This window comes from Myotis daubentonii, chromosome 15 (genome assembly GCF_963259705.1).
Source record: "Myotis daubentonii chromosome 15, mMyoDau2.1, whole genome shotgun sequence".
In the NCBI taxonomy this organism is placed as follows: Eukaryota; Metazoa; Chordata; class Mammalia; order Chiroptera; family Vespertilionidae; genus Myotis; species Myotis daubentonii.
The window spans coordinates 34,171,506-34,197,807 of NC_081854.1; the positions used below are offsets into that span (position 1 = coordinate 34,171,506).

Below are 26,302 nucleotides of genomic sequence, written 5' to 3' on the forward strand. Positions count from 1 at the left end.
CCCTTGACCAAGAATGGATCCTAAGACCCTTTGGTGTGCAGGACAATGTTCTAATCACTGAGTTACATCAGCCAAGGCTGTGCATTCCTTTTATAATAAGAATAAGCTAATTCAAAAAAATGATACTCTAAAGCCCTGGCTGGGTGGCTTAGTTGGTTGGAGCATAATCCCACACATCAAAAGGTTTCAGGTTTGATTCCTGATCAGGAAGTGTATGGGAGGCAACTGATCAATGTTCTCTCTCTCTTTCTCTCAATCTAAAAATCAATAAAAATAAAACACTAAAGTCAACATCTGTGGTAAGTTAGGTAGTCTAGTCTGTTGTTTTATAAGCATTTATGAAATGGCTACTATTGGCTTCGGGCTGAGGGAGGGCAGAGGCATTTGCAGAACTGTTTCTAATGGAAAGAATGATATAGTTATTCACTTTTTCAAATGGAACCATCCATTAGATGGTGCTTAGTGCCCAGCTGAGTTATTTGACAATGGGAACCAGAGGAAGAAAACAACTTCTGAAAACACTGCAATTAGTCGGGGGGAAAGCCCCAATCACAAATGAAGTTCTGGCTGAAAGAGTTTGGTGAGAGAGCTTTAGGAGAGGAGAGAAAGGGGCATGATAAATTGGTGCTCAGAAAATTCAGCAAAATGCCCACAAGCACATAGCTCTGTAATAAAAGCAATGTTTGAGCCCAGGTTTCTCCAACACTTAACTTTATTTTCTTTTACTACTGCTGTATTGTACCTACCGACAAGAATCTAGCACCCTGTCAAAGCCCAAGTATACCACAGGAAATATCACTGTAAATCTGTTCACTAATAACTAAGTTAAAATACTCATAAACCTTAGTGGGATTATTAAAGCCCTGGGAGAAATCTGCCATGTTTCCTTACATACTGCATTCATTTTCCTGTTGAGTCCCACTTCTTGAAATAAAAATGCAACAAATAGAGGCATCTTCAAATATAAGAATCCTATTGCTTCATTCACAAAATGTTAGGGAGTTAATTATGTGGTGTAGGAGGCAACTACTCTATTTTTTTTCCCAAATACTTCAGTGATTTCCAACCCCATGACTATGTTTCATGAATGGCAGTAATATGTGTTTACTCTTGCTTCACAGTAAGGTTAAAAACCTCTCATTCTGCAAAAGATATTTAACACCCATGAGCATTTTTCAGAAATCTGAATTGGAAAGTGGTATTTTACCAAAACAAAGTTAAATGTGAACTTCAAAAGGCACGAAGTTGGGTGTAAACACGGGATGCTCTATCCTAACCACCTCTGGATACATCCAGTATGGGAAAGAGGGTAAGTGAGAGCAGTCTGCATCTCTCTGAAAAGTCTGCCCAACCACATAACTTAATCAAATGGCATGTCGGCAAAGCAGGCTCCGGAAGCCTGTGTTCCTCACAATTTCTTGAAGTTTAAATCTTTCCGAGATAATAGAAATCTGACCTTGGAAAGAGGGGAGGGGAATCAAGAGGTTAATTACCTGCTGACTTGGCCAGCTCTGGAGATGTGCTTGGTGTCAGCCCTCCCTCCTCTCAGCCCAATTACTCTCCCAAGTCAGGGCTGACAGGTCCTCAAACCCATTTTTGCTTAAGACCCTCTTCCTGCTGTGCCTTAGAGATTTACATACGAAAGCCAGGTCTGGTATTTTATTCCTCCTTGTACCTGGGTGGCACTTGGTTATTCATTTATAGTATGAAGAGTTCACTCTCTTAAAACCAGGGATCTGCTGTTATGAATTGGTTTGTTGGACACCATTTCTTGTTCAAAATATAGTTTAAGATCTAGTCACCAACTATAAACTCAGCACCACGGCTCATGCCAAGATGCTTTCTGAATGAGGGAAATTCAAGCTTCTGCAAATTGCACATTCTTAATTTGCCCTAAATTTCATTTTACCACTTTAAAAAGTATCCCTTGAGCTTCTCTGTGGACCTCCCACTTCTCTGACCACTGCTTACTTCAGGCTTCTCATTTGTCCCTGCATCCTGTAGCCAGACCTTGCTGAAGGCTCTTTCCAAAGCCCGCCATTGTTAATCTTTTTACACAGTCCTCCATAGGAGAGGGCACTGACCTGAAGTCCTATTGCTACTTCTGACTTTTCTCCCAAAATCTAGGTCTGTAATGTCTATTTTGAGATTAAACTGGAGCCTGATGCCTATGTCTAAGCCACCTTTCAAATTAGCCCTACCTCCGTTTTTTCTTTAATTTTTTTTATAGCAAAGTTACAGATACTCACTCTCTCATCCTTCTCTGCTGTAATCACCAAGGGTCTCAGCAGCCCTAACTGAACCCTCATTAGCCTCCCACCTGCTCTCCCCACCTGTGCTCACTGCCTCCTCCATGACAAACTCTTCACACAGACCTTGGCTCTCTACTCCTCGCTCAAGTGCCTTTCTTGATAGCTGGCCAATGTTTCTTCTAGCAGAGGTTGGCAGATTTTGCATAGTGAAAAGGGTATTATGGCCAATGGCAAATTAGAAGTGAAGAGTTAAGCATACAAACTGGTCTTTTCTCTACAGCAAATCTTAAACTAGCATTTATTGTGCATTTTGAATTTTCAAGAAAGGCAGGGGTTGGCAATTTCTCCATTGTTTGCCAACAGAACCTGTGTCAAAAGGGTTTGAGGGTCAGCGTTAGAGGTACACTCTGAGCTCCAGAGTAAACAGAGAGGTCCCCGCCTGTGGTTTGCAGTAAATCCATAGACCTTTTCCTTGAGCCTCCAGTTCTTAATCTTTATACATTCCCAAATGTTTCTGCCCAAATCCTAACCCTCTGTCACTGCTCCCATTCCATAGCTGTGGGCACTCTGCCAGCGACTGGAGCCTGGACTCTGCTGAAACCCAGTGCCCGGGCCAGAGGCCATGCTGCTTAAGTATCAGACTTCAGAGTCAGGCGGCCTGGATCAGTCTCCAGCTCTGTAACACCTCTACCTGGGTAACCAGTAGCAAGCAACTTAAACTTTCTGAGGCTTGTTTTCTTATCTGTAAGATGGGAATAATAATAATGCCCATTGCAGAAGGAAATTAAATGGGTCTAAATCTTAAGATCATTTTTATAGTGCTTAGTACATTGAAGGCATTTGATAAATAGCATTGGCTATTGGTACTTTCTATTACTACTAGCAGTATTTTAAACCTCCATCTGAAACCAGATTGCTTACTTCAGCTAAACTAGGAACCCACACACTAGTATGCCTACTGAGCCTGGAGGAAAATGACCTAATTCATCCAAGGATCCCAAAAGGCAAAGAAAAATGTCTGCTCCCTTAGCTCAGAGAAATTAGAATGAGACCTCCAACTACAAACCCATTGGGTTCTCCCACCTGCCACCATCCCACATTTAATGACATCCAAGAATTTTAGGACTAAGCCCCTGAGACTCTTAATCTGTTCTCTAACCAGATCCTTGACTCCCACCAGTGGTTTACCTGGCCCTTCAAGTTGCACCATAGGCTGGCTTACAGGAGGCCTGAGACTCAGAAGCCATCTCAGAGGGGCTCAGAGGCCCACCCAGCGCCACCCCTAACCAAAGGGATTTAGAGGAAACCCAAAGCATGTGCTCCTGCCTTATTTTACAGGAGAAAAGCGTCCAAGGGCTTGCCGAAGGTGTCAGGGAGCTGTGGATCGGGCCACTGTGGTAACCATTCTAAACCCACTAGCCCATCTAGTCAGAGCTGTCTACCAGTCTTCTAACCACAACACTCCTTTGCCTCTATCTGATGCTAGACTTGCCCTAAATTATCTAATTCAATCCTTTTTTCTAGAGAGGATAAGAAACTCACCCAAAGTCATAGAGCACTACATGGTGGAGCTGGCTATAGTTTTAACCTGGAAAATCTGACTCAGATTCCTGAAATCTTGAAGCCCTGTGCTAAATACCCCAGTATATACTATGGTTTAGGGTTCCTAGATGTTTCTGAAACAAGTTCAGAGAAATCAAAACCACCTGCTTAGACCCCCTGGTTTAAGAATAAGAAACTTGGGTTTGTGGCCTGATTCAACAAAATGTGTGGCCTTGGGCAGATACTTCATCTCTCCGGTCTTCAGTAAGATTTACGCGGGAAAGCTGAGATAATAATGCCCACGTTTTAGTGTAGGCTGAGGAGTGATAAGCATCTAAAGCACCAACCAGGGCACCAAAAAACTTACTTGCTAGTGTTTGGGCTAAACATATGGGCTCTAGAATCAGACTATTTGGGTTCTCATTTCTGTCTCATCAGTTATTGGTTGTGTGACTTTATAAAAATATAGATAACTATGAACTTATTTATAGTGTTGGGATGGTTGTGTGGCTTTATAAAATATAGATAATGACAAACTTATTTATAGTGTTAGGATGATTATTAAATTAGATAATGTTTTCTGAATATTTGATATAATGTTCAGTAGCATTTCTTATCATACTTAATAAATGTGATTATTGCGGTGATGAGAATGATGATTATTTTACTGTTTAGGATAAGATGGGCTATGCTGCAGAAATAAAAAACAGAATATAAAATCTCAGAGGCTTACTAAAGAAAAGATTTGTTTATCTCCTGCTCATGTCATGAATTCAGTGATGTGGGTGGGGGATTTACGCTATGACACAGCTCAAGAACAAGCTGAGGAAGGTCTCACAGTCTGGCTGCTGGCACCATCTGAAACGTTTGTGGTCACCATAGCAGGGAAGGAAAGAGAGTGGAAATGGCATGTTTCACCTAGAACTACTCAAATGGCTCCACCAGACTGCAAAGGGGATGGAAAAAAAGTATCTGTGTGTGTCCAGGAAGGAAACTAGGGTTGGATGGGGGTGAGCACCAGGGCCTATCCCAGCATAAAGATGGCAAAGACAATGAAATAAGGTGAGGAGCATTCAGCTTGGAGCCTTGCACTCAAGAAGTGGTGAATAATTAGCAGCCAGTGTTATTTTCATTATATGTTAATCTAAGTGCAAGCCTTAAAACAAGATGGGCGTCTCAGAGGGAAGAGCTGGACTGGGTACCAAATCTGGAAATTGGATATTAGGGGAAGACGTTTTCCTACACATTACACATTTGAATGTGCTGAAGTCTGGATCTGCCCCAGCTAGCTCCTCAAGTTAGGAAATGGAGTCTCTCAAAGGTCTCTGATGCATCTGTAAAATCATTGCTCCGGTGTCATCCACAGACAACCTCCAGGGGTATCACCTGGGGAATTGATCATTTCTGATTCATCTCAGAACTACTGAATCAGAATCTGTGTGTGTATGTATGTGTATGTGTGGGGGGAGCATGGTAGAATCTGCAATGTATGTTTAACAAGCTCACTTAATGACTTTTAGGCAACATGAAGTTTGAGCACCACTCAGACGCTTTCTGTCCTTGATTTCCCCATGGACACCACATCTGATTTAGACCCAGGGCCCTTCAGCACCATGCCTTGTCCAACCCCTGATGCCGGGGGAAGGAATTGAGGTTTAGCACTAGGAAACGCCAGATTTCATTTCCAGGTCTATCATTTACTTGCTGACTGTTCTTGAGCACACGACCCAGAGCCCTGACCTTCAGGTTACTCATCTGTAAAATGTGTAGTACTATAAAATGACCTGGCATTTTGTTGGAATCTTTCAATGATAGCATGTAAAAACGCATAATGATGATGATGTGAAGATAATGATGATGACAATGGTGATGATGAGGAAAATGGTGATGGAAACCTGAAAACCTTCTAATCATTGCCTGGACCTCACGTATGTAACAGGTGGAGCACATGACTATTTTTAATTATCTGTAAAATGAAGTTTAGAACTTGATTATATGATGGGTAAGGAAGGACCAGGAATATATGTAATGTCATGTATGAGATGTAGTTCATGTTTAACCGAAGCTGGATCTATTTTCTTCTAATTCCTTGTAAAACAGACCTAATCCCTGAACAAAAGGACTAGCTGCCTTAATTACTTCTGAATTAGAGACAGGAAAGTGGAGAGAGAAATTGGCATTGATAGAAAAACAGGGATTCCCAAGTATAGAAGAGAATTATGTTAATAATGATTAATTTGTTCTCTGGTTCAATTTCTACCTAATTTTGAGTTGCAAGCTCCTAAAACAACCATAAAGGATTATTTGACACAGTACCTCAGGCTTTTGGAACTCCCATCTTGGGCAGATTTTTAGAGTTGGTGCTTGCTGTTCATAATGTAATTAGTTGGGAAGAGCTATATTGTGAGAGTGACAGAGATGGATGGGTAAAAAATAATGTGGATAAGAAATGGAAACGTGGTGGGTGACCCTATTAACTCTATAAATATACAAACCCATTCGGTGTCAGGTAGGAAGAGATGTGTTGGTGGCTTGACAAGACAAGAGGTGTGCATAAGTGGCAGACAGAATAAGAACCCATAATACTGTTTGTCTATTTAGTATCTGTTTGAACTAAATCTGCTTCTAGCTCCAAATAGTTAATAGTAATCTTTGATTAGGAGCTGCCTGCATAAAAATCCCTTCTCTACACCCAGTTCAAATGGAATTATACTTGTTTGTTTAAAAGATAAATTCTCACTATTAAAAAACATTCATTTGATAATTCATTGAGAATAGAAGTTCAATGTTCAATACTGACACTGCATAATTTTTGTTTACTATCTTCTCTTATCTAGCACTTTAGGGAGATAGTAACACATTGCTCTGGAAATCTAAGGTCTTTCTTAATTAATATGTTCTAGAATATATGACAGTCCAATAGAGCCTTTAAAACTCACATGGAATAAATAGCACCAGAAATTCAAAAGCTTTCAGAAGGAGTCACCCATCTTTTTCTTTTGCAGTATATTTAGCAGTGGTAGGCATGTTGACACTGAGTCTTGGTGAAAAGGCAAGTCTCACTTTGATAGCAATGTAGCAGTGTAAAGATTTGTTGCTGCTCTGGGCTGTCCAATTTTTCTCCAACAGGAAAGCTTCTAGCATTGCACCAAGTCTCAGTAAAAGAAAAAACAAGGGCTCTGGTGAAATTAGACATCAGATCCCAAGCAAACATCTCTGTAAAAACTGCTTTTCTCACCTTATGTTTAAAAACACGTTCAACATCCTTTAACATGCAGGTTGCCATGGTTACTGTTGTTGTGCAGGAAGTAAGGTTCACAAGCATCTCTGAGCTCATCAATTAATGCCAACAGATCAGAGATTTTTGAAAATTGATATTTATAAAATATCATCCTCTTTTTCCCCTCTGGTTCATAAGTCACATCACTGAAGGCAGCTGGATAGGTTTATGGGACTATCAGTGGTGGCTATCACTGTGGGTTTGGCATTTTGAAAGACCACATAAGTGCCACATTGACCATATGCTATATAGGGCCTTTGATCTAAGTTCACACGTAATGGGTAAAATTCATTTTCTGAGATTTACAAAAATGAAGAGTTGCCATTTTGACAAACAAAGCTGTCATCCTTCACTTCCATTATCATAGATCTGTCCCTATAACAGCTATAATCACAATGGCTACCTGCTTGAAAACCGCACTAATCAAACTTTTTAATATAACTTTCTAACAGAATTTATAATTTAAATCATGATATGTCTAAGACCGTGTGCTAACATGCTTTATGTAAGAAACTAAAAACCAATCCAGCCCAACCTGATGCAATTTTACATGCTTGATAGACTGTTATTAACAAATAGATTAATTCCATGTCATGCATGTTAAAATGGGAAATTAAAGTTATATCTCTTTTAGAGACCACAGTGTCCCAACATTTGCAAAGCCTGTGTTTATTTCTGAAGGTTCTTTTGTATGTGCCTATTTTAACATCTGCTCGAAAAACTTATGGGAGAGATTCAGATGTCAATTTCTATTTTTTGACCAGTTGGATTCTCCAGTCAACCTGATTATCTTTCTCATACAGACCTTAGCTCATTGTTACAAACTCATAAACCCCATCATACTGACCCAATAGCACCCATTAATTGTTTAGAAAGTATTTTTAAACTATGATCTGAGCAAAATAAAACTGTCAATTCAGCTAGAAATAAATCTACCTCAGCTAGAGTCATAGGAATTCAGAGTGTTGCTTAGAGATATGGAACTAGCAAACTGATGAATGGTCTACTTTTTTTCAGAGTATTTTTAAAAGCCAGATTATTTTCAGTCACCTACAAATGGGAGATTTTACCAAGACAGAGAAAACCAACTATAAGACATGGGCAGTAATATTTTAAACAATAAAAGATAAGTAAAAATTTACTAAAAAAAAAGAACTTGGACAGGAAAACAAAGAATCAAAATAGGAACATGTTCAGTTCAAGGTATCTGACTATCTAGATAGACAGTGAAAATGTACCTGGAGCTCAAGTAAGAGGGGAAGGCTAAAATTCAGATTTGTGAAATATATATGAAGGGAGTCAATGGTGTTATTCAGAAGTGAGCAAAGTAAAGAGAGGGGTTGAGAAGAAACCCAAAGCAACCCCCGCATTTGGTAATTCCAGACAAAACGGACATCCAACAAAGCAGAACGAGAAGGAACAGCACTCAGAGAAGTAGCTGGAGAAGCATGACAATATCTTGGTGAAGGAGGAGAAAGCAACAATAACAAGAATGAGGCATTTTTCTTTAAAGTAAGATGAAAAGGATGTAGGTTTGGAATTGTCTCTTCCCTGTTTGTTTCCTCAAGAGTCTGAACTCCCACAACAAGGAAAGGACCTCGGTTTTACCATATTATCAGAATTGACCTAGCTCAGTGCCTCGAATAGAGAACCCACTCTGTTACTATTTGATTAAATGAAGGAATGAAAAGAGTACAGGTGCTCGACACCTGGAGTGATCCGAGGCATGAGTTGGTTGGGGGACGGGGGACGGCTGAGGCCAGATTTCTCTCCTTCACTGCTTAGGTGATGTGGTATTACCCTGAGGGATCCTTTCGCATTTCTATAAAAAGCAAACTCTAGTTCCCTTAAATGATGTGACACAGTTTTCACAATCAACTGCATTTAGACTTTAAAATGCAATTAAAATGTAACTCTAATGTAAACTGAGTTACCTTAAAGTTGTTTCCAAAATCTCTCTCATCCAAAATGGGAAGTGATACCAAATGTAGCATCCTTAATATCTCACAGCCACCCACTCCCTGCCCACTGAGTCCACATGTGGCTCATAATGTGGCTGGTGATCATTTTAGAAAAACAAGCAACTGATAAAACTGCTCTATTAGTAACCATCTCAATGGTTGACCAGAATCACAATACTGTTAATGAGATGGACTGTGTGACAATTAGCTATTAAAGAGCAATAAAAAGACTCAAATTGATCTAAAAAGTCAATTCTGTGACAATGTATGGAATCAGAAATATATAATAAGAAACCCAGCATTTTAAAGGAATCACAGGGGCCTGATTTCTGGAATTCACTGCCCTTGATTCAGACAAGATGAGAAGAAAAAGAAAAAGAAAATTCCATCTTATTAACTATGACACCCTTGTTCAAATTTTAGAAAATTGCTCCTTTGAAGAATACTCCTCAGGAAAGAAAGCAGGCCTTATTTTTGTCTGAAATATCAGAAGTAGGGGTTCTGCTGCCTTCCGGATCAGAGAGATGTGCCTATCTATTTGATGGCAAGTCTCTGAATTAGTATAAACATATTATGGCCATAAAAACACCTATGCTGAGTGAATAAGGAATAAAGTACCATAGAATTTGTGGAAGAAGGCAGCAAAAATGAATGCTGTCAAATCCTGGAAGCAGGTAAGTAAAACTTGATCTAGTCCTATTAGGAGCTTGTTAGCTGCCCGCAGGGCCTTTTATTTGGAGTCTTTGAAAACATCAACCTTTGCGCAACAACCACAAAAAAATCAATTTTCTTCAACTTAAAAGTGTACCCTCCATCAGCGTGGACACACAGGCAATCACTCCCCTACAGGAAATGCTTTGTACCTTAAGACGGCATGTCACCTCGGTAGATCAGTGTGTATTTTAAAGGTTCATGAACATGGCACAATCCTTGAAAGGAAGATGTTTTCATCATATTGGTTTGGGATGCATGTTGGAACTACGGAATGAATCACCAGATAGAATCCACTAATACTCATGCTTTTAAAGAGCCAGTGACCCTTAGCAGAGAGATAAAAAGGTGCTGACATGCTGAAATGAGCTGATGCATTATGACTGTGTGTTGATTCAACTCATGGAGGTTGGTTATTCTTTCATTTATAACCAACACTATGTTCCTTTTGTCTGGAATGTTTTTCCTCCTTGGCTAATTCCCATCCAGACTACACACTCACATTGGGTGCTCTTTTTCATACCTCTAGCCCTGGTGTCAAACTTACCTGGAAAGCTTTAAGCCATGTTGATGCCCACCCGGGAGTTTTGTATATAATTGGTATGTAATGTGTCTGGGGTATGACTTGGACATGGAGATTATTGAAAGCTCTGATATTCCTAAAGTGCAGCCAAGGTTCGAGAACTACCATTTATAGCATCTGTGCTTACTTCTTACTAAGATGACTGTCATGTTGCCCCTCAGCTTGACTAAACTTTAGACAGGTTTGTTCCTAAATACAGGCCCCTCACTGTGCATCCCTTTTCTTAAAGAATTTACTTTAGAAAACTTGCTTTGTAACTCTTTCTCTGCCCTTTGAAATGTAAATCTTCTAGCATCTGCCAGTTTTACCACCCAGGAATGTCCTCAAAAAGCTGTAACCCATTCCTTTGAAGGAGATCATGCCCCTACCTCCCAGTCTCTGTGGGAAGGTAGGGGCTTAGCTCCAAGAAGCCCCAATTAGCAAGCACAGATGAAATTACATTGACCACCCTGCCCCTTAATATCCTCCAGCACTTTTCCACTAGCTCATCCCAGAGCTTATACCCCTGGTGCCTTTTGTTTAAGCAAGGTTGAAGTTCAGTCTCCCTTGCCTGTTTAATTTGGGTGTGATTTTTATCTCTCCCCTGGACTGGACCACACTATGTTCATATTGCCTGTGTGCATCTCAGTCTTTTCCACTCCTTTGAGGTCTCCTTTTATTTTGTTTTTGTGGTTATTTTCCTTTCTCTCCTCAACATCTAGCCCAGAACAGGACACATAACAGGCTCCCAATGTACCTCCTTTTACATTTTAAAACTGTACTGAAGACAGAAATTGCTTAATGTGTACACATAATTATTTGACTTCAGCTATCTGCCACTGTTGAGTGAAAATAATAGGTGAGAAAAACTTGAGGAAGAGTCACTCAGAGAAAAAGCAGACAACCAAGAGAGGGACCAAAAGGGATGAAGATCCCTTCTTTTTCAAATTAGACCTTGGCCTTCATTGCCCCAGAGAAACAAAAGACTTTAATTTTGGCCTTTGAACTTTTAAAAACTCAAGTTTAGGCAATTTAAGTGCCACGTAAGGGACTTTCAAGGGTAATTTTGACACCATGCAATTTCTGCTTTATAATGCTGACTTTGGAACATAACCCTTGGCTCCACACAGACCTCCACTTGAGATGTCTCCCCTCCATCCTTTTCTTATATAATCTGAGGCCTTTGAACATTTCTTAGGGAGAAATCACTTGCCTTGGACAACTTATTTGGTTGCTTTCAAAGCTTAGTCCTTGAAATTAATATCCTCTAACAATAATGAAATAAATTTATCTGTTTCCACAGAAGTCGTTTTTATCCTTTAATATAACTTTGAATGTGTCTGAACATCTCATTTCCCAAATGAGAATTAAATAACTGGATAATTAACTTAGGTTTATTTTTTCACAGGAGTTTCTTTTCCTGAACCCTAAAATTTTAATTGGCAAATTTTATACAGGGTGGGGCAAAAGTAGGTTTACAATTATTTGTATGGAAAATAATACAATAATTAATAAATAATAATATAAGAACAAACTGTGTAGGCTCACAACTGTAAGCCTACTTTGCCCCACTCTGTATCTCTACATGTAGTTCAAGATTCCAAGAACCACTTTGAATACAAGAGCTTTCAGAGATTTTTTTCTATAAAGACCAACTGAAGTAACATGGTTCAACATTTATCTGCAGATGTTACAAAGAAAAGAACACACTTGAGATAAAAAAAAATCTTTATATTCGTGAGAAAATGATATTTGATTAATGCTTATCTTCTGGCTCAAAGGATCTGTGTATAATTTCTTATTTCATCCCCAGCATAGTACCTGCTAGTTGCTTAGTAAATGTTTTATTAGTCAGCTTAGGCTAAAATTTGCTACAGTAATGAAAGGGCGAGTCGTCTCGGGGCCTGACCACGCTGCTGGCGGCCTCGGGCACCGACTCCCCAGCCCACGGCGGGAGCCCGGCGCAGGCTGCCACCCGCCCGCCGCCCCCGGACCGGACCCACGCCTGAGGAGATGGAGGAGGAGGCAATCGCCGACGCCCCCGGGAACGAGATGGAGGACATGGACTTCCTGCCTGGGCTGGAACTGGTCGATCTACTGGACCCCCAGCAACCGGACTGGCCCCTGGAGCCCGGGCTCAGCTCGCCCTGGGGGGGGGCTAGGACTGCGCCCTCCATCTTGCCCTGGGTCCTCCATTTTTGGGGCGGCCGCCATGTGCTCAGGAGAGTGCCTTCTTCCCGGAAGCCCAGGCCCCTGCTGGCCACGCCCAGGATTTCTTTAAACTAACCAATGACAATCAAGGGACGTGCGCGCCATAGAGATGACCCGACTCGTGCCTGGCCAATCGGCGGGGCCCACAGTCCCCTCTCCTGCCCTCACTCCACCCCCCTTTAAAACCCCCTGTCCCATCAGGCCTCTCTCTCTCTCTCTCGGCCACTGGAGCTTACCGTTGCATCAGTGAGTGTGGCAGGGGAGCCAAACCTAGGTTTGAAAATAAATGACTCTTTGCTTTTGCATCGGACTGACTGGCTCCCTGGAGGTCTTGGGAACTTTGAAATCTGGGCACAACAAGTAACAAATGCTGTCATAGTCTTAGTGAATTACATTAGCTAATATCTATTTCTACCTCATGTTACAGGTCCATTGCAGGTCAGTTTCAATTCTGTTCTAGATCTTCTTCATTTCAGGATCCAGGCTACAGAAGCAGCCCCTCTCTAGAATATGCTGGCCTCGTGGCAAGAGGCAAAGATAGCGGAACCATTGCATGCCCTATTGAGCTGCCCCTTCTAAGTGGCATATGTGACTTCTGCTCATATTTCATTGGCTGAAGTAAGTCACATGCTCAAGCCTGATATCACCAGGGCAAGACTTTCTAGGGAAGGGTCGGATATGAAGAAGCAAATATTTAAAAGTAATAGCACCATTATTTACAGTATTAATTGAGTAAAAAGCTTCTTTTATTGTGTGGAACTTCATTCTATTCTACCCACCCTGGAATTGCTCTTGCTTTTCCAAACATAAAATAACTAAAATGACATTCATGTCAGTTTTCTAGGGCTACCTCCTCCCCCCAAAAGGTACCACAAAGTAGGTGCTTTAAACAACAGAAATTTATTGTCTCATAGTTCTGGAGATCTATGGTGAAGGCAGATCAAGGTGAGGGAAGAGTTGGTTTCTTCTGAGACTCAAAGGGAGTGTCTATATTCTATGACTTCTCACTAACTTCTGGTGGTTTCCTGGCAATCTTTGGCATTTCTTGGCTCAAAGATGCATCACTCCTATCTCTGCCTCCATATTCACATAGTATCCTCCCTGTGTGTATGTCTGTGTCCAAATTTCTCCTTTTTATAAGGAAATCAGTCATATTGGATTAGAGGCCTATCCTATTCCAGTATGACCTCATTTTAACTAATTGCATCTGCAATGAGCTTATGTCCAAATAAGGTCACATTCAGAGGTAATAATGGTTAAGTCTTCAACATATGAATTATGGGGGACAGTTCAACCCAAAGCAAACACATATGTTTGTCTAAAACAGTTCCTGTTTGTGCTGTTATCCTGGTGACATTGTAACTAGGGATCCCTGATTCATTCTCAAAAATGTATCAGATTAAGTAATCAATTAAACAGCTATCCTAAAAATAATACATAGTTATTATAGAGAACTTGAATAAATATAGAAACACTTAATGTAGAAGATTTAAAAGGAATCACCTTTAGTGAAGGGATTAAGAAAAAAAGAAAAGAAACTTATAGGGGGGATAAATGGGTACAGAGACTTGACTTGGGGTCGTGAATACACAATACAATATACAGGTGATATATTATAGAATTGTACACCTGAAACCTATATAATTTTATTAACCAATGCCACCCCAAATAAATTCAATAAAATTAAAATTAAAAAATCAATGCTATCACTTAAATAAAATAAAAGGAATCACCTTTAAATACCAGCACATTTGAAATTCTACTGTTATTTAAATAAAACTGGAACAGTACTAAAACTTTTGTAACCTGTGTTTCCCTTAGTAATATTTTTGTGCCTATTCCTATATACTTAAAAAATTCTTCGAGGTCATGATTCATAATAGTCCATCATATCCACCCCATAATTTATGTAATGACTTCCTTACTGTAGGTCATTTAGGTGGGTTCCAGGAGAGCATTATTTTACATAGTCATTTTTGTCACACAAAACACCAAGCGGCAATTTTAGGGAGATGTGGCAAGGACTTCTTGCAGTTATAGGTATGTGTCTCATAACAGTTTAATCACAATTATATTCCTCTTGCACATTTACAAAGGGATTTTAGCCCTTTTTTGTCTAGTTTTCCTTGGGAAGAGTAGAGCTTCCAAAAGTCAGAGACTATAGTCTGAACCACAAATCTTTTTCTCTTGGTTTTGCTGCAAGCTTCTTGCTGATTTTATTTCTGGCAGACGTTAAGTAGTTTGGGCTTTTATTTCTCTAAGGCTATCCTGGAAAAGAAAAGTGGCTGCTTCCTTGCAACATGACAGCACCTTTCAGAAAATACTCCTTGGAATTTCTTATCGAAATTCCACATCATTTTATATGTGCTGGGTTAGAAAAATCAGTTTCTGGTTTAGGCAATGATGGCCATCAGCCCAAAGCTGCACTTCACAGGAATGTGTGCCCTGCTGGAAGAAGCAGGGACTGAATGACTAAGATGGGATTGATTCAAAGGGAGGGGGCATGCAGAGGTTAGGAGAGTTCTAAAGACTTTAATTGGGGGGTGTACAGTCTAGAAATCTTTGTTGAAGCATCCCAGGTAATTCTAATGTAGTTGGTCCATGGATCACACCTTTGTCATAGAGTATATTGAACTACTATTTTATGTGTCGGTTTCCTGATGGGACTGTGGGTTTCCTACAGGAATATTCTGTTCCTTGCTCATCTTTCTATACATCTGAAATAATGCTTGACACATGTCTGGGTAACTAAGGATAGAAATGTTTAGTGGTACAGGAATGGGACTGATTTCATTTTACTTCAAACAAAATTTGCACATCTACTAAATGCTTGTCACTATGCTGGGCATAAAAATGAATAAGATACGGTCACTGATAATGGAAAACGTACAATTTAATACAGGAGGTAAAATAAGAAGAAGCTATTTTCAGTTCAAAAGTGATGTCTCAAGAGTAGAGTTGCATGAAAAATATTACAGAACTTAAAGGATGTTAATTTCCTAGTAGGTTTGGTAAAACATTTTATAAGAAGTGATTTGTGCATTCATTCAAGTGCTGATTTGTTCATTCAGGAGGTTTGTTAATTTACTAATTCATTCCTTTATTCAGAGGCAAAAATTACACATAAAATTCACATCAGGTCAAGTATTGTGCAATGAAAATACATGGGGGATGTAAAGAAGAGGTGGGGTTTCTAATCTGGTGTGAGTTAGGAGCAGGTTTGAATATTAGGATAGTACTGGTCTCACAGAATGAGTTAGAAAGTATACTATCTGCTTCTACTTTCAGGAAGAGATTGAAAATAATTAGTATTATTTTTTCCTTAAATGTTTGGTAAAAATTCACCAGTGAAACTTAAAATATATGATAGAACATCTGAGCTTGGTGCTTTTCTTATTGATTTAATTTATTTAATAAATATAGGGCTATTCAGGTTATCCATTTATCCTTGTTTGAGTTTTAATAGTCTATACCTTTCAAATAATTGGTCTTTCATCTAAGTTAGCAAACTTGTGGGTGTACAGTGGCTCACAGTATTCCTTTATTATCCTTTTAATGTCTGATATTGGTAATTTGCATCTTTCTTTTTTTCTTGATTAGCACGGCTATAAGTTTATCACTTTCATTGATCTTTTCAAAGAAACAGGTTTTGGTTATTAAGTTTTCTATTGTTTTCCTGTTTTATTTGTTTATTTTTGAATTTATCTTTATAGTTACAAGTATTAGGGAAGTCCCCTTTTCACCCCTCACTGACCCCCTGCTCCCTGCTCCCGTCCCCTCCCCAGACCTTCACTACACTATTGTCTGTCCATGGGTTATGCATATATACTTATAAGTTATTTGGCTAATCCCTTCCTGGACCACCCACTTCCCTCTGAAATTCATCAGTCTGTTGCATGCTTCTATGTCTCTAGATCTATTTTGTTCATCAGTTTATTTTGTTCATTAGATGCCACATATAAGTGATATCATGTGATACATGTCTTTCTCTGACTGGCTTATTTCACTTAGCACAACAGTCTCCAGGTCCCTCCATGTTGTCTCAAAGGGTAAGAGATCCTTCCTTTTTACAGTAAGTGTACCACAGCTTTTTTATCCACTCATCTACTGATGGGCACTTGGGCTGTTTCTAGACCTTAGATATTGTAAATTGTGCTGCTATGAACATAGGGGTACATATATTCTTTCTGATTGGTGTTTCAGGATTCTTAGGATATATTCCTAGAAGTGGGATCAGTGGGTCAAATGGCAGTTCCATTTTTTATTTTTTAAGGAAACTCCATACTGTTTTCCACAGTGGCTGCACCAGTCTGCATCCCCACCAACAGTGTACTAGGGTTCCCTTTTCTCTACATCCTTGCCAACATGTGTCATTTGTTAATATCCAATAGTAGCCATTCTAGCAGGTGTGAGGTGATACCTCATTGTTATTTTAATTTGCATCTCTCTGATGATTAGTGTTTGGGCATTTTTTAATATGTCTCTTGGCCATCTGTATATCCTCTTTAGAGAAGTGTCTATTTAGGTCCTTTGCTCGTCTTTTAATTGGATTGTCTTCCTTTTGTTAAGTTGTATGAGTTCCTGATATATTTTAGATATTAACCCTATATCAGATGTATCATGGGCAAATATGCTCTCACATATGGTGGGTTCCCTTTTCATTTTGTCGATGGTTTCTTTTGCTTTGCAGAAGTTTTCCATTTTGATATACTCCCATTTGTTTATTTTTCCTTTGTTTCCCTTGCCCTAGGACAGTGGTAGGCAAACTGCGGCTCATGAGCCACATGCGGCTCTTTGGCCCTTTGAGTGTGGCTCTTCCACAAAATACCACGTGCGGGTGTGCACATACGGTGTGATTGAAACTTCCTGGCCCATGCGCAGAAGTCGGTATTTTGTGGAAGAGCCACACTCAAGGGGTCAAAGAGCTGCATGTGGCTCGCGAGCTGCAGTTTGCCGACCACTGCCCTAGGAGATGTACTGGCAAACATATTGCTATGAGAGATGTCTGAGATTTGGCTGCCTATGGTTTCCTGTAGGATTTTTATGTTTTAAATTTAATTATTTCTCCCTTGACTTTATTTATTTCTCCTGCTTGTATAAATGTTTTACAGTCTTTGAAGATCACTCCAGCTGCTGTATGAAAATTGGATTGGAAGAAAGCAAGGAGAGCAAGAGTAGACACGAGAAAACAAATTACAAGGGTGTGGAAGAAGATTAGGCAAAAGGTAATGGTGGCTTGAATCAGGGTGGGAGAACTGTAATCCAGCCTTAATCTATAGACGCAAAATCCATCCAATGGGTATGTGGGGAGTGGGCTTGGAGAGGGGAACAGAACCATTGCTGACTACTTGTAATCAGTAATGTTGTGACTGTTTAACAGTCAACTCTAGAAAGAAAGAAAAAAAGACCTGATTTGTAGTGTTTCTCCATGTATATAGTATAAATACTCCCATCATGGCCAATTTCAAACTACTAAAGCAATATCACTGAATACATGGTTGGGAATAGATGCATACATCATGGCTTACCGCAGCTACAATTACTTTATTCATTATTCCTACTGAATGTTTGGTGATATATACAAAATACTATAACATTTTACAGACAAAGAACAGGGTATGGGGCAGGTCCTACCTAACATGTGCTCAGCTAATAATAGGTCTCCATTACTATTGGAGAGATTGAATTGTACCATATTTCTTGTCAGTTTTTACCCATATGAAACTATAATTTTCTCACAGTAGTAATCCTATCATGGACCAGTAATAAGTAATTTTAAGCACTTGAGTTAAAGTTAGCACCTCCCCAGGAGGTGTCACTGCCATCTCTTCCTCACTTAGAGTTTTCTCCTGCTTCAGAGTCAAATGAGTACAAATGTGTTTTCTCTGCTTTGTTTAACGGAATAACCCTGGAGCACGGAGATGATCTCACCACTTTGGTTTTCACCTCTGAGGTTATTAACATGATTTAGTATGAAGCTACAGGAAATTAGTTGCTGAATATTTCAATATGGAGAGGAAATAATGTAATTCCATTGTTACCATAGAACCACTGTATCTTGGAGTAACCTGTAGCCATAGTAACAAGACAAGGGCATATTTCTTAAATGTTTAACTACTATTCTACACTTCACACGCATTCAAGTACAGTTGATTCTTGTTATTTATAATGGAATTGAATTAATTTTCTGATACATTTGGGGTCCACTTTTCAACAGTGGGTTTCAATTACCTTAATTTAAGATGGTGAGTGTAGTAAGATTTTCTTTAGTTCGTTATCTTTAGAACAGAAATAGACTATATGTATAGAAAGGATCTGAAAAGGTCTAAAAAATGAGTAAATATTTTTGAGTGAGCCAAATAGTGTCTTTGAGGATAAACATTACAAGTATAAAGGTAAAATTCACTTCTAAAATTCACTTCAAAGGTGACATTCATATCTGCCCAATATAGGTACTAAGTAAAAAGATTTTACCTATTGGAAATTCCTAATAATAACAACACTCTACAACATTAATTAATATGGTTTGAGAGTTTACCATGTGCCAGAATACTGTCAAGGATTTTTTTTTTAATCCTCAGGAATATCACATGAGGCATATATGTTGAAACTGAAGCATAGAGGCATTATAATATCTAGATCGAGGTCATCTGGCTGGTACGTGGCAGGGTTGGAAGTTGAACCCATGGAGTTCCACTCCATAGTCCATGATTTTACCCACTACTCCCACTGCTCTCTTACTTCTGAGAGCCAATCACAAAAGGCCCTGAATCCATTGTGCTGCCCCTGTGCCTCACCTTCTCTCTGGCTCCTGAAAGAATAATGCCTCAAAGAGTAACCAGAGCCTATTGGCTCCTCATCTTCATATGGATGCCACTGAATTCAAAGTTAAGGCTATGTTGGTGGGCAAGTGTTGTGCTTAGAGGCATGACCTCAGAGGCTAGGGGGTAGGAGACAGCAGATGAACACACAGAGCACCTCTAGCATAGTAATTTCTTCAGAAAAATAAACAAGTGCAAAGCAGCAAGCAAAACAGGACTCTCCACGACAGTGCGATTTATTTCCATTTGCTGAACTGTGTTGACACGGCTCTCGGTGTCTATTGAACAATTAAACTCATGTGAAAATAACGACTGCGTTGTTGCCACTACTAATGACAGCATCATCCATGACATGCCAGGAATGCTCCCAGCATCATGATTTTGTTCAAAAGCCTCCAATCTTTGAAATTGCATTCCCTCTGTGATAGTGACTTTCTCCTTTCATTAAGCTTGGCAGAGTCCTAAACTTTCGTTTCAAACAATAAATATCAAACCAAATGCTGTCACTGCCCTCAACTGTTGATTGGCGGCCGACAGGGGAGTCAGCGTCACCCCTGCTCAGAGTTTGTCAGGGTACAAGGCAGCCTTACAGCTTGTGGCACCCCGACAAACAGCCCATCACTGTAATTAAAGCCGAATTGGACGTCCTACTGCTTTGTGTTTCATCTGCCTTCATGTGGACAAATAAATTGGAGAAGCAGCATATGGATGGAGACCAAAAATTGAATATAATGTCCCCATGTTTATATCAGCAATGGCAAGGAGTAACAGATCTGCCGTGTCTCCATTTGCAACCAGGCCATCTGTATTACAAACCCCATGATGCCGAAGCGGTGAAATCATGTTCCCACCGCTGTTCTCCAGCGGCATGCGGGCTCCTCATCTCCATTGATCTACCCCGTGTAGCAGAGGGGAAGCGGGGTCTGCAGCTGCTGTTCATTAGGAGAGAAGCCTATTTCCACCAAGGTTTTGCAAAGAGGGATGCTATTCTTGAAACAGACACCTGGTTGGAAGGAGCCTTCTGCTCACAGAAGCCATACTCTCCAGCCCAGGTAATGAACTCATTCTGACAGCTGTACTTTTATGTGATATTTCAGGGAAATTTAGCCCTGATCAGGGAAAAAATAGACAAATAGCTGGTCTGTCTCTCTTTTTTGCCTTTTCTTCCTTCCTTTGGCAAAACCTGGGCACAGTAAAACTAACACAACATGTGCAGGAAATACATTCATACATATACATATATATATATATTTTTTTTTCAGTCAAAAAATGATGTATGTAAGTGTCCCAGGCCCTAAGAGTACAGTTGTAAATAGACAATATATATCATGATGCTTATTTTTTAATTTATTGCTAATAATGTATTCCCATCTCCTCAACAAGAACATAGAAAAGAACAGAAAAGTAGATTGGATTATCACTTTAAATTTTTAAAAATGTTCTACCTGGGCAATGCTAAATCAAGGTAGCATCCTTTATAATGATTTAGCATATTGTTAAATTCTGTTCAGTTATATGGTAACTTTGAATCTTTGGAAGTATGTCAACTGCAAGAACAAAAGATACCTTCAATAGCCAAATAAGTACAACCCTGCGTCACTTCCTGGTGGGAGGAACTTTACAATGACCTAACACCTGTGCAGGCTAATTTTGACCAGGAAGGGAAGAGAATGAAATGAGGGGCACATTGACCTAGCACTTGCTATGTGCCCAGCATGATCTACAAATGATTTATTTTATCCTTCCCCAAACTTGGACAGGAGGTGTCAGTAACCTTGTCTCATATGAGAAGAAACATAACTCTGATAGGTTAAGTGACCTGCCCAAGTGTCAAACACTTGGTCACCAGCAGAACAAAAACCACAGGCAAGTCTGTCTCATCCCATTTTTTAGTCTAGAGCACAGGATTGGGACATGCATGGATACTAACTCCCCAGCCCACAGCAACTTCAAAGCAACAAATTCCAAGGGCAAGTTAATCACATTAGAAGCGGGCAGAGGGACAGCAGGATGAGTGGAAGCTGGGAAGCCTGAAAATGGAAAAGGAGATAAGGAAAGTATAAAAAGCACACACGAAAACCCACAGAAGAATAAAGTCATTTAATGTAGAAAGCTGACAATACCTCCACACTCCTCAGTCTCAGAAAGTTTAACACAGAAAGTTTGAGAGTCATAATGACTATTTCTCCATTACACCGCCTTCCCATTAATAAAGAGTATGTTAACTTCAGTTTACTTTAAGACAGGGAACTACTGTATGGAACATTACAAATATATTGGCATTCAGGTGATTCCCATTTTAATAATATTTCTGCTTCTGTTACCTGTAATAGTTATCTAAAAGGAATCATTCTCTTCACAAAAGTAAATACAGAAAGTAACACCATATGACACAAAATGTACTCTACATATTATACAGTGTGAGTTATATGAGTATAAATGCATATCATATATTTAAATTTATAAAACTTTCCCAAATATTTCCTTTCTTCTACCAAATGCATCATTTTACTCTTTTAAAAGTAAATGAGATAATAAAGGAAACATTATGTTTATTAATCCCAAACTTAGCATTTATTCTATATGTAAAAAATATAGGTTGAAGCAAATATATGTCCTTTACTGTTAACCCATTGTGGGGAGACCACTGAAGCTGACTTTTTTTGACCATTTGTTCATTCAACAAATATTTACTGAAAGCCTAGTCCGTGTTGGACATATGCTATATGCTGAGGCTAAGATGAGGACAACTTGGGCAAACAGTCCATACAGGAATTATGCTCCCAGATTAGCCTCTTTGGGTTACATAAGTTGTGTCCCTGAAACAAACCAGGAGGTCACAGTAGGACCCTTTCATTGATAAATTCCCACTTCCTGGAGTTCTTCAGCCAGCTCTTTCCCGCCCAAAGGCTGGTTGGTACTATGGTGTGTTCTGACCCTGGGAGAGCACATGGGGTTATTAGCTGAGCTCTTAAGGTTGGAGCACCCTCTACAAATACTGCCAAGAGCAATGAAAAGATAAGGAATAAGACAGGTCTTAGGAATGTTCCTAGAGATTGTAGAAACCCTGACATTAATCACGGTGAGCTTGTGCTGAGCCTCCTAAGTATCTGGGAAGTCCCCAGGCAGAGACAGCCATTCTCAGGACAATGGAGGCTCAGAAGACCTGGTGCAGGTGAAAGGGTAACAGAATGAAGAGCAGAAGATGAGGATTTTTCCCACCTTTTGACTCTGGACAAATCATTTCCCATCTTATCTATAAAGTGAGGTGTTTAGATCAGGCCACCTGCAGGGTTGCTTCCAGCACTAATAGTCTATGATCTCTCTGAATGGAGAAAGAAAGAAGATGGAGATATTGATCAATCTAAACACAGCCTAAGAGCAGCAAGAGTTTTAAAATAGATTCCCCTGATCTAGGAAAGGAACTAAGGGATACTTCAGACACTAATGTGGTTCATTGCGGATGCCAAATTCGGATGGATGTGTAAGTTGTCTGTTCTAAAATTACACAGCAGTGGGCCAAGATTCTGGTCATTTACCACGTAGGAAATCATCCTTTAGCTGGGAAAAAATGTGTTGATAGAAATCCTTGGTTGGGCCATTGTATTCCCAGGAGGCAGAAACAAGGGGAAAGAACAAAAATCATGAGGTATTGTTTTTTTTAAATCATATTCCATATCTTAAGAATTTTTGCATAATGGCTACTTAGTAATGTTTCTAAAAGACAACAGAAGAAGGTGGGCTTTCACTGAGAATAGAAGGTTATGATTGGATGCCACCATTGTCAATCATCAAGAAAAGGTGGGAAATTTTAGTACAAAAATGTAGTAACCAAATTGTATCCATGGAACTTGACAAGAGATTAATAATATTATATTATTATTATTATTGTCAGGCCCACCTAAGAAAGGTAGCTCAGATGTGTACAGCAATTCATTCCAGCAGAAGATTGAGAAATCGATGTTGCTAATGTCTGATATATCTTAATAAAAACTTGATTAACAAGGAAAAATAGAGACTTTGTTAGAAATTTTTTTTACTTTATGTCTGCTTCTTTGGATCCTAAATTTTTCATCCTTTGGCTCATAAAATAACTTATTAGATTAAATGAAAGGTTGTTGAGAACAAGGAATTCACTCTGGCTTTGGCCAAGAATCCCCATAAAACTGGCTAAAATATTATCATATCCTAGGAATCTTGAGGGGGTGGAGAGGAATCTCTAGCAGAGCTTGCTTCCTTCGAAAGGACTCCAGAAGCATGGACATGGACCGATACCATGAGGACCAGCACAGGTGGAGAACCCATGACCTCCTTCAGTTCTGAGAGTCAAGACAACAGGTTTTAGGGGGACCCAACAACACAGAACAGACCCCTACTGGCTGATCTAAATAGCCGTCACTCCAGAGTAGGAAAGAAACTGGATATATTTTTCTTTAGAAATAAGTATGTCACCCACCCCACTCTCACAATTCATTGAAGGGACAGAATAATGGATTTAAATTTTGGCTTCTACACAACCCACTTTGGCAACTGTTTAGCAGAATTTAATAAAACTGATCTGTTAATCCCACAGTTAGGTATATACACAACTGAAATGTATATTTGTTCACTGAAAGTCATGCAAAGAATATTGTTGCAGTACTATTTGCAATGGCCCCAAACTGGAAATGATCCATATTCCCCTTAATAGTATAAAGGATACATACAGCATGGTGTATTCAGAAAATGGAATACTATAAATCTGTGATTCTCCAACAGTGTCTAACAACACCATAGATAGATCTCACCAACATAATGCTAAGCAAAAAATTGATAAAAGCCAAACACAAAGTCAGTGGTTTATGACCCCATTTATATTATGTACCAAACAGTGAAAACAACTCATGATGATAGAGGTCTGGGTTGGTTTCATGTGGAGAATGTGGGGTTAGTGCCTGGAAGGCAACATGAAGGGGACTCTGACTGGTCATCTTCCAGCTTGTGATCTGAGTGCTGTCTTCATGGATGTATTCTGTCTGTGAATAAATCATTGAAGTGCATATTTATGATTTTGCACTTTTGTGCTTATGTGTTATATTTTAATAATGAGATTTATAAATTCACCACTCTTAGGCATCAGAGAAGTCTACCAATCACTCAGTTTTTGCCTCTGTAAGGGCCATGAAAACATCTTCTTTGCATGGCTGTTGGGAGAATTAGTGATGGGGTATACATAGCACTTCTAATAGAAGGCAATTCTTAGTGGTGAAGAGGAGACAAATGAGGTGGTGTTTAACAATGAGAAGGAGAGTGAGTGAGAATGATGGAGTGACAATAGGAGAAACTAGAAGGCTTCAGGTATACTCCTCTATATTCCCAAGAATGTATGGATGTGTGTATCAAATTAGCTGTATTTCTTACCTTCAACAGGGCTGAGACTATGTTGCCCCAGATACTGCACAGCATAATGAGAACAAAAATGTTCTAGGCCTAGGGGGCATGGGGATATGTGGGGCGAGGAAGCTGGTGGTGCCACAGGGAAGCAATGATAGAAGTGGAAATGGACAAAAAACTCATCAGAACAAAGACACAGTGGATTTAAGCTTCTCCCAGGTAGAAGCCAATCAGCTTGCTGAGTTCTTGAGATGTGCTGTTAAACCAGCTCTTGATGGCTTGTATGTGGTTTGAAGTTTCATCTAAGGTAACAATCTATCAATATACCTATTTACATATATATATCTATGCAAAAATTTATAAATGTTGGATAGCCATGGCAGTAAGATTTACAACTGTTCGAGGTGATGTTAGAAGAAATACTAGATGCCAGCCATTGGGGATAATATAAGAGGTTTTTAAACATTTTTGTGTAATGGGCCCTTTTACCCATGGACCCCTTCAGGGTCTGTAGACCCTACATTAAGAACCCCTGTAACTCAACGATGGACGTACAAATGGCACAGCATACTGTACCGCCTGCAAAATGACACTGAAGAAGGACATTGGAGGACATGAAAGATGTTTCTGCAACATTGGTGAGTACCAGCTGGTCATGTGTGGGCATGGCATGTTTGGTATAGAGCTTCTCAAACGTGGGCTACAGCACTGCAAGCATCAGCAGCACAGGGTGCTGATAACTCCCAGGCCCCACTCCAGACCCATGGGATCCAAATCTCTGGGGATGAGGCCGGGAGTGTGTATTTTCGCAGATTTGTGTGCACTTTAAAGGTTGAGCAGCATTGCCTCAGGATGTCAACAATGGTCATCTCAACTGGGGAACTTGGAGAAATTTTTACATTGCTATTGTTAAATATATGCCTGTCTTTAAAGTACTCACAATGAATATCTATCATTCTTATGAAAGAAAAGTTATTAAAAAGAAAAGGACAGTTTTATTCCACAGCATGTTAGGAATGGTTTCTAGATACAAATTCAAACAAAATAAAAGCACCACTTGTGAGGAATTTCAAGTTGTCAAATAAATGAACTAAAAATTGAGCAACACAGAGCCTGTGAACTGTGTATACTAATGTATAGCCAAGCATCAGATTCAAAGAAGAAATTACCGTCTTTTTAACTATACACAAGAATAAACTCAAAATGGATTAAAGGCTTAAATGTAAGATGCGAAACCATAAAAATCCTAGAAGAAAACATAACAAATCTCAGACATTTCTCATAGCAATATTTTTTCTGATATGTCTCCTCGGGCAAGGGGGACAAAAGAAAAAAAAAATGAACAAATGGAACTACATCAAACTAAAAAGGTTTTGCACAGCAAAGGAAACCATCAGCAAAATGAAAAGACAGCCCACTGAATGGGAGAACATGTCACCAATGATATGTCTGGTAAAGAGTTAATACTCAAAATTTATAAAGAGCTTACACAAGTCAACACCAAAAAACAACCAAACAATCCAATTAAAAAATGGGCAAAAGATCTGAAGAGGCATTTCTCTAAAGAGGACATACAAATGGCCAATAGT

The 26,302-nt window shown here is 39.5% G+C and overlaps 1 protein-coding gene across 1 annotated transcript in view; it reads right to left on the reverse strand.

Moving 5' to 3' along the window:
* Positions 1-26,302, reverse strand: part of CDH13 (cadherin 13) — a 1,022,278-nt gene that overhangs the window by 538,788 nt on the left and 457,188 nt on the right. The gene's annotated exons all lie outside the window — the stretch shown is intronic.